Below are 7,606 nucleotides of genomic sequence, written 5' to 3'. Positions count from 1 at the left end.
ATATCTGACAACATTGTTTTTACATAATCCACACTTATATTACCTTGACCAGCAGTTTTACTATTACCTTTTCTTTTTTATTTATTTGTTTACTTCTTTTGGTGCCGGGATACTCAGGCTTGAGCTTAGAGCCTGTAGCTCTCACTAAGCTTTCTTGCTCACAGTTAGTGCTCTAGCACTTGAGAAATACCTCCAGTCAAGCTTTTTACTGGTTAATTAAAGATGGAGTCTCTTAGACTTTTCTACCCAGACTCGTGGTTTCACTATTATCTTTGAGCTTATTAGAAATACAAATTAGTGGGTTCCTCTCAGACTTAATGAATCACATAGTCTTGGAGAGGGTCACTTGAGCCACAGCTCCACTTTTGGCTCTTTGCTGGTTAACTAGATTATAGGCTCTTGGATTTGTCTACCTAGACTGGATTTGAACTGTGATCCTCATATCTCAGCCTCCTGAGAGACATGAGCCACTAATACCAGGGTTCTATGTTCTTTCTAAAGCTGTAAATCCTTTTACATTTCAGAGAGCATTTCTTCTATTTGAGAAAGATTTAAAATGCTGTATAGCCTGGAGCCAGTGGCTCACACCTGTAATCTTAGCTACTTAAGAGGCTGAGAACTTGGGGGGAGGGGTAGTGGCGGCGGGGGGGGGGGGGGGGGGGGGGGGGGGGAGACTGAGATCTGAGGATCCTGGTTCAAAGCCAGCCCGGGGCAGAAATGTCTGTGAGACTCTTATCTCCAATTAACCAGACTCTTTTTTTTGGGGGGGGGGGGGGTCCGGTCATGGGCCTGAACTCTGGGCCTAGGCGCTGTCCCTCAGCTCTTCAGCTCAAGGCTAGCACTCTACCACTTGAGCCATAGCGCCACTTCCAGTTTGTTTTTTTTCTGGTTATGTGGTGCTGAGGAATCGAACTCAGGGCCTCATGCATGAAAGGCAAGCGCTCTACCACTGAGCAACCTTCCCAGCCCCCAATTAACCAGACTCTTATCTCTAATAAATTATTCAGAAAAAAGCCAGAAGTGGTGTTGTGGCTGGAGTGGTATCCTTAAACACAAAAAGGCTCAAGGACAGAGCCCAGGCCCTGAGGACTGGCATTAAAAAAAAAAAAAATGCTGCTGGGCGCCAGTGGCTCACACCTGTAATCCTGGCTACACTGGAGGCTAAGATCTGAGGATCACGGTTCAAAGCCAGACTGGGCAGGAAAGACTGTGAGACTTTTATCTCCAATTAACCACCAGAAAACCAGAAGTGGCTCAAGTGGTAGAGCACTTGCCTTGAGCTGAAGAGCTCAGGGACAGCACACAGGCCCAGAGTTCAAGCCCCACTGTATGAAGAAAACTGTGCTTTCAAAGAAGTGTATTAAAACCTGGTTACTATTTAATTACTAACTATAAATCCTTACCCATATGGAATATGGGTTACTTTGTTTCAAATAGTTTCAAATTTGTGGTGGCACTGCTGTTTGAACTCAGGGTTTTCAACTTGCTAGCCAGGCACTCTACCACTTGAGCCCCTACAAATAGTTTTATATAAAGCATTATTTTTCCCATTTAAATTTTCTCTAAGTTGTTGTACAAAGAGGTTTCAATTTTTTTCTTTTTGATACAGGGCCCATGTAACCCAGATTGGCTTCAAACATGCAATCCTGCCTTAGGCTCCCAATACTGGGATTACAGGTGTACATTACTGGATTGGGCTATGTGTATAGCACTTTATTTTTTTCTTAATTTTTTTTATTGTAAAGATACTGTACAGAGGAGTTATAGTTACATGAGCAAAGTAATTAGTACATTTCCTATCGAGCATTGTTTTCTTCCCTACCATCCATTCCCTCCCCACCTCCCCAACTCCTCCCTCCCTCTACCAAAGTTGTAAATTTTGTTTTCAATATATTGTCTTATACATCTTATTATTACAATGGGTCATCCTGAATCCTTATTCAGCATTTTGTTATTTCCCTTCCCCTCCCCAAATTAGAAAAATGTATATACAAAATGCAGGACACCGGAATCAAATACAGAGACAACAGGGGTTGTACCATGGGGGGAAGAACATACAAAGAAACAAACAAAAAAATCACATAGTACATTATAAGTACATTAAAAAAGAACAGCAACAAAGATAAACCTCTTGTGTCCCTATCTTGGGGTCCATTTCGTTTAGTATCAGGTTATATGGTCATATGTACATAGCTTTTGACCTCTTCTGCTTCTCCGAGACATATATTAGTTATTGCAGATAAGGTAAACCATGGAACCTATGTTTCTTTGAGTCTGGTTTGCTTCACTTAATATAATTTTTTCCAAGTCTTTCCATTTCCTAACAAATGGGTCAATGTCATTCTTTCTGATGGAGGCAAAGATTTCCATTGTGTGTGTGTGTGTGTGTGTGTGTGTGTGTGTGTGTGTGACATTTTCTTGATCCATTCATCTACTGAGGGGCATCTGGGTTGGTTCCATATCTTAGCTATGGTGAATAATGGTGTGATAAACATAGTTGTGCTGGTAGCTTTAGTATGGCCTTGTTTGTGGTCATTTGGGTAAATGCCCAAAAGTGGGATTGCTGGGTCATAGGGGAGCTCTATGTGGAGTCTTTTGAGGAACCTCCATACTGCTTTCCAAAGTGGTTGAACAAATTTACACTCCCACCAACAATGGAGTAAGGTTTCCTTTTGACCACATCCCCTCCAGCATCTGTTGTTATTAGATTTCTTGATTCTAGCCATTCTAACTGGGGTGAGGTGGAATCTCAATGTTCTTTTGATTTGCATTTCTTTTATGGCTAGAGAGGTTGAACATTTCTTCATGTGTGTACAGCACTTTAAACCATACTAAATTAGAGGAGACTCTAGGATTTATAGCCTTGGACAAAACAAAACTTCATTATTCTGTATGTATAACCAATCAACTGAGATCTTTCTTCTACCAGTCCCCAATCTCACTGAATCAAATGATCTCAGCAATGTAATCACACACAGATTACTGATACTTTTTAAAATTACTTTTCCCTATTTTACAACCACAATGTTATTTGAGGCATAGATATTTTCTTGAGTTCTGAGAAATATTGTATTACATGGTCTATCAGGGCTCTAAATCTCAGAATTCCATGACTTTGAATTTTCCTTAAGAAAAATATTTTAAACATGTTATATCCACCTGTTTATTCACTTGAGATTTGTACTACTGTCTATTGACTCAGTCAAAAACTGTATTGCCTGGGCTGGGAAGGTGGCTCAGTGGTAGAGTGCTTGCCTTGCATGCATGAGGCCCTGGATTCGAGTCCTCAATACCACGTAAGCAGAAAAGCCAGAAGTAGCACTAGCCTTGAGCTGAAGAGTTGAGGGACAGTGCCAAGGCCCAGAGTTCAGGCCCCATGACTGACAAAAAACAAACTGCATTGGAAGATCCTTTTCCAGTTCATAAGGGTGATGTTTGGGTTCTCTCATGCTGTGTGACATGTGCCTTTCTCTAAACTCTGTTATGATGTGGGCACATAATCTGTCTGATGTGGAAAAAAAAAAAACTTCATTGCCATTGGGGGTGTAGCTCACTGGTTGAATGCTTGCCTAGCAAGCACAAGATCCCCACACCACAGAAATAAAATCATCATCATCATCATCATCATCATCATCATCATCATCATCATCATCATCATCTAAGGATCACAGTTTTAGGCCAATGTGGACAGAGAAGTTTATGAGACTCTTATCTCCAAGTCCCACCAGAAGCTAGAATCGCAACTGTGACTCAAGTGGTAGACTCACAGCCTTAAGTGGAAAAAGTAAGGGGCAGCACCTATGCCCTGAGTTCAAGCCATAATATTGGCACACACATGCATACAAAACAAAGCAATATAGCGCCAGAAGGAGAGAAATAATACTCTTCTCAATGCTCTGACACAACACTGCTCAAATTATTATATTGTCTTGAATGGGAATATATAATCTCATATATCAAGTCCTTAAATGGCAAGCTAAAAATATTTGAAGAATATTTTCTATGAGTATGCCAATCTGAGGGCTTGAACTTAGGGCCTGGGCAGTATCCTTGAGCTTTATTTTCCCAGGACTAGTACTCTACTACTTGAGCCACAGCACCACTTCTAGTTTTGTACTGGTTAATGAAAGATAAGAATATCACAGACTCACCTGCCCAGGTCGGCCTCAAACCATGATCAACAGGTCTCTACCTCCTAAGTAGCTGGGATTATAGGAGTAAGCTATCAGTTCCTGGCCTTAACTCCCAGACAAATTTTATGATGGTTTATTGGAAAATAGAGTTATGCAAAATTTAAAGCATTTCTTGCAAAATCGCAAGTACACAGAAATCACAAAAGGAAATTTGGACAGAGCTAGGGTTGAATATTAGCATTTTGTTAGACACAATTCACACATTTGGGGTTTTAAGTAAATGATGATGGTCAACTTTTAAGGCTCACTCAACTCTGAGATTTAAAAATTCTCTTATGCTTAAAGACCACTTTTGTCATATTTTTGTACCCAGACATTCAAGAAAATCTGTCATACTACTCTGTGAAGGTAAAAGAGGAGCCATCAGAAAGACCTCTTCCCATTTTGAAGCTACCTTATCCTTGAGGAAAGAGAACCAGTAACAAAAATCCCTCCAATGTTAGATAATACCATGTCTAGTCCATATCACAGTGCCCAACACAATATTTTCATCTAGGTTTGATTAATGTCAAAATTAACATTCCTAAAATATTTTACTAAAAAAAATATCCATTCCATACCCAACATGGACAAGTTGAGGAATTTTCCATGATGTAATAGAATAAGCCCCAGTAGAACACAATTTACAATTTTGACAGACACATTGTTACAATATGGCTTTCCAAGAACCCTAAAAAGTACTGATACATAGCTTAAGATTGAAGATTGGTGTGATTCCTTATCCCCAGCATAAACTGTATCAGTTTTTACTATTAATTTCATGAATTCCAATTGGTAAATAGAGTACTAGGCCTATACATTAATAAGTGTTTAGGTAACTTAGAAGAGATCTAAATCTCTGGGAGAAATAATAGATGACCATACATTAGTGAATCAGCACTATTTCTCAGGGAGCTGTTTGTTGAAAGTAAAATAATATCACTTTTGTTGAAATTTATTCAAGGTGTATTTTGGCTTGACCACCCACCACTACAAAAGAAACACAGTATTTGTCCCAGTAATATGAATCTCTGGTCCACAAGCTGCATATGAACTCTGAAATCAGTAGGTCTGGTCCTGGCTTCTGAGGTCAGGACCCAAAGTTTGATTAATCTGAGAGCCTGTTTCAAAGTGAAATTTAATAAATCTAGACCCCTAAGGGACATCATAAATATCCAATGGACCTTGGCAGAAAAAAACAGTTCCTTATCCTTGAAATTGTCAGTTAAATGCCTCAATTGAATAAGAAGAGATGTACAGAGAGAGAGAGAGAGAGAGAGAGAGAGAGAGAGAACTATGTGCTGTGCATTGTGTTAAGTCCTTTACATATATGAATTCATTGGATCCACATCACCACTGGACATGGGTGTTGCATTATCATTTCCATTTTTACACACAGAGAAGGTGACAACAGAAAGACACCCCAAACTGACTCACACACTTGCCCAAGAAGTGGTAGAGCCTTTGGTGCCCATTCTCTCACATGACAACAGTCCCTTGCATTTCTGTTCCCCATGAGATCATGAGTGCCCTGAGGCAGATGCTAGCCTTTTGGTATCCCTACAGTATTTCTAAAGGCCATGCGTGAATTCTGAATTCTGCTGGAATGGATAAAATCCAGAGAAATACAGTTGCTTTGAAGTGGACATTTTTTATTTTGGGGGGGTCCGGTCATGGAGCCTGAACTCTGGGGCTGAGCACTGTCCCTCAGCTCTTCAGCTCAAGGCTTGCGCTCTACTACTTGAGCCACAGCGCCACTTCCGGCTTTTTTCTTTTTGCTTATGTGGTGCTGAGGAATCGAACCCAGGGCCTCAGGCATGCAAGGCAAGCACTCTACCACTGAGCCACCTTCCCAGCCTGAAGTGGAATTTTTTTTCTTTTTACTTTTCTCTTTTTTTTTCTTTTTTGTTGTTGGTCATGGGGCTTGAACTCTGGGCCTGGGCACTGTCCCTCAGCTCTTCAGCTAAAGACTTGTGCTCTAGCACTTGAGCCACAGCTCTGCTTCCGGCTTTTTCTGCTTATGTGGTGCTGAGGAATAGAACCCAGGGCCTCATGCATGCAAGGCAAGCGCTCTACCACTGAACCAAGTTCCAAGCCCCCTTTTTACTTTTTTTTGTCGGTCATGGGGCTTGAACTCTAGGCTTGGGCGCTATCCCTCAGCTTTTCAGCTCAAGGCAAGTGCTCTACCACTTGAGCCACAGCTCCATTTCTGGTTTTCTAGTGGTTTATTGGAGATAAGAGTCTCAGGGACTTTCCTGTCAAGGCTGGCTTTGAATCATGATCCTCAGATCTCAGCCTCTTAAGTAGCAAGGATTACAGGCGTGAGCCATTGGCGCCCAGCCCCTTTTTATTTTTCTTAATGCTTTTCTCCCATAGATAACTTTGCTCATGGAGCCACTGTTAGGAAAGCCTTGGCTCAGGATATGGAATGGCAAGAACAATTCCTCCTCCCAAGAAAGTGAGATTACTTATCTGGTCCGTTGGTGCAAAATAGGAAAACCTCCAAAAGAAGGTGTCTATGAACTAGCTACTTTTCAGATAAAGCCTGGGGCACATCTCTGAGGGCTGATGCATTTAGAAGGACAATTAATACTCATGTCAACCTAGGCTATGCTAAACTCATGGGTGTTTTCTACACTGAATATGGAACACTCTACAGAGTTCATGTTCTTTGGTTGAATGAGATCGTGAATAGTCCTGCTGTGGGGGGGGGGGGGGCACCAGTTTCATGAGGACCCCTGAGTAGTAGCTACTATTCAGGAAAGCATCAACTACCTGGAGACTCAGCAGAATATGCTTCTGATACATCATTTTCATCATTGAAAGAATTTTCTATTAAAATACCAAACATTGCGTTCACATGGCATTAAGCTGTGTCTGCAAATGGTGCTTAAACTCTCCCAAGAGGATTATTCTTCCTATGATACAAAGGAGGTAGTAAGTTAAGTCACTGGGTCCCTTGCATTTTCTAAAGCAATCACTGATTACTTTTAAAATCACCGATCACCTCAAGAATCAGCTGTGTTCATTTCCCCGAGTATGTATTATCCTAGAAATGCTTGTTACTTTAAGATCTTGATAAGGGCTGGGAAGGTGGCTCAGTGGTAGAGTGCTTGCCTTGCATGCATGGGGCTCTGGGTTCAATTTCTCAGCACCACATAAGCAGAAGAAAAAAAAAAGATGGAAGTGGCACTGTGGCTCAAGTGGTAGAGTGCTAGCCTTGAGCTGAAGAGCTAAGGGACAGCGCCCAGGCCCAGAGTGCAGGCCCCACGACCAGATCAAAAAAAAAGAAAAAAAGAAGATCTTGATAATTCATTTATTTCAGTGTATCTTGACAATCCTTTAAGTCATTTTTCTATATTCCAATAGTGACTTTTTTTGGGGGGGGGGGGGTTCTGGTCGTGGGGCCTGAACTCTGGGCCTGGGCACTGTCC

At 41.3% G+C, this 7,606-nt stretch overlaps 1 non-coding gene across 1 annotated transcript; it reads left to right on the top strand.

The window, feature by feature from the left end:
- Nucleotides 1-3,407: 3,407 nt before the first annotated feature.
- Nucleotides 3,408-3,511, top strand: LOC122114005. Its single transcript, XR_006148498.1, has one exon. It is a non-coding gene; the product is annotated as a small nucleolar RNA U13 (small nucleolar RNA).
- Nucleotides 3,512-7,606: the final 4,095 nt, after the last annotated feature.

This window comes from Dipodomys spectabilis, unplaced genomic scaffold (assembly GCF_019054845.1).
Source record: "Dipodomys spectabilis isolate Male_0828 unplaced genomic scaffold, ASM1905484v1 ptg000102l, whole genome shotgun sequence".
NCBI lineage: Eukaryota > Metazoa > Chordata > Mammalia > Rodentia > Heteromyidae > Dipodomys > Dipodomys spectabilis.
Note: the sequence above shows the minus strand (reverse complement) of the source record. Positions and strands in the feature narration are given on the sequence as shown.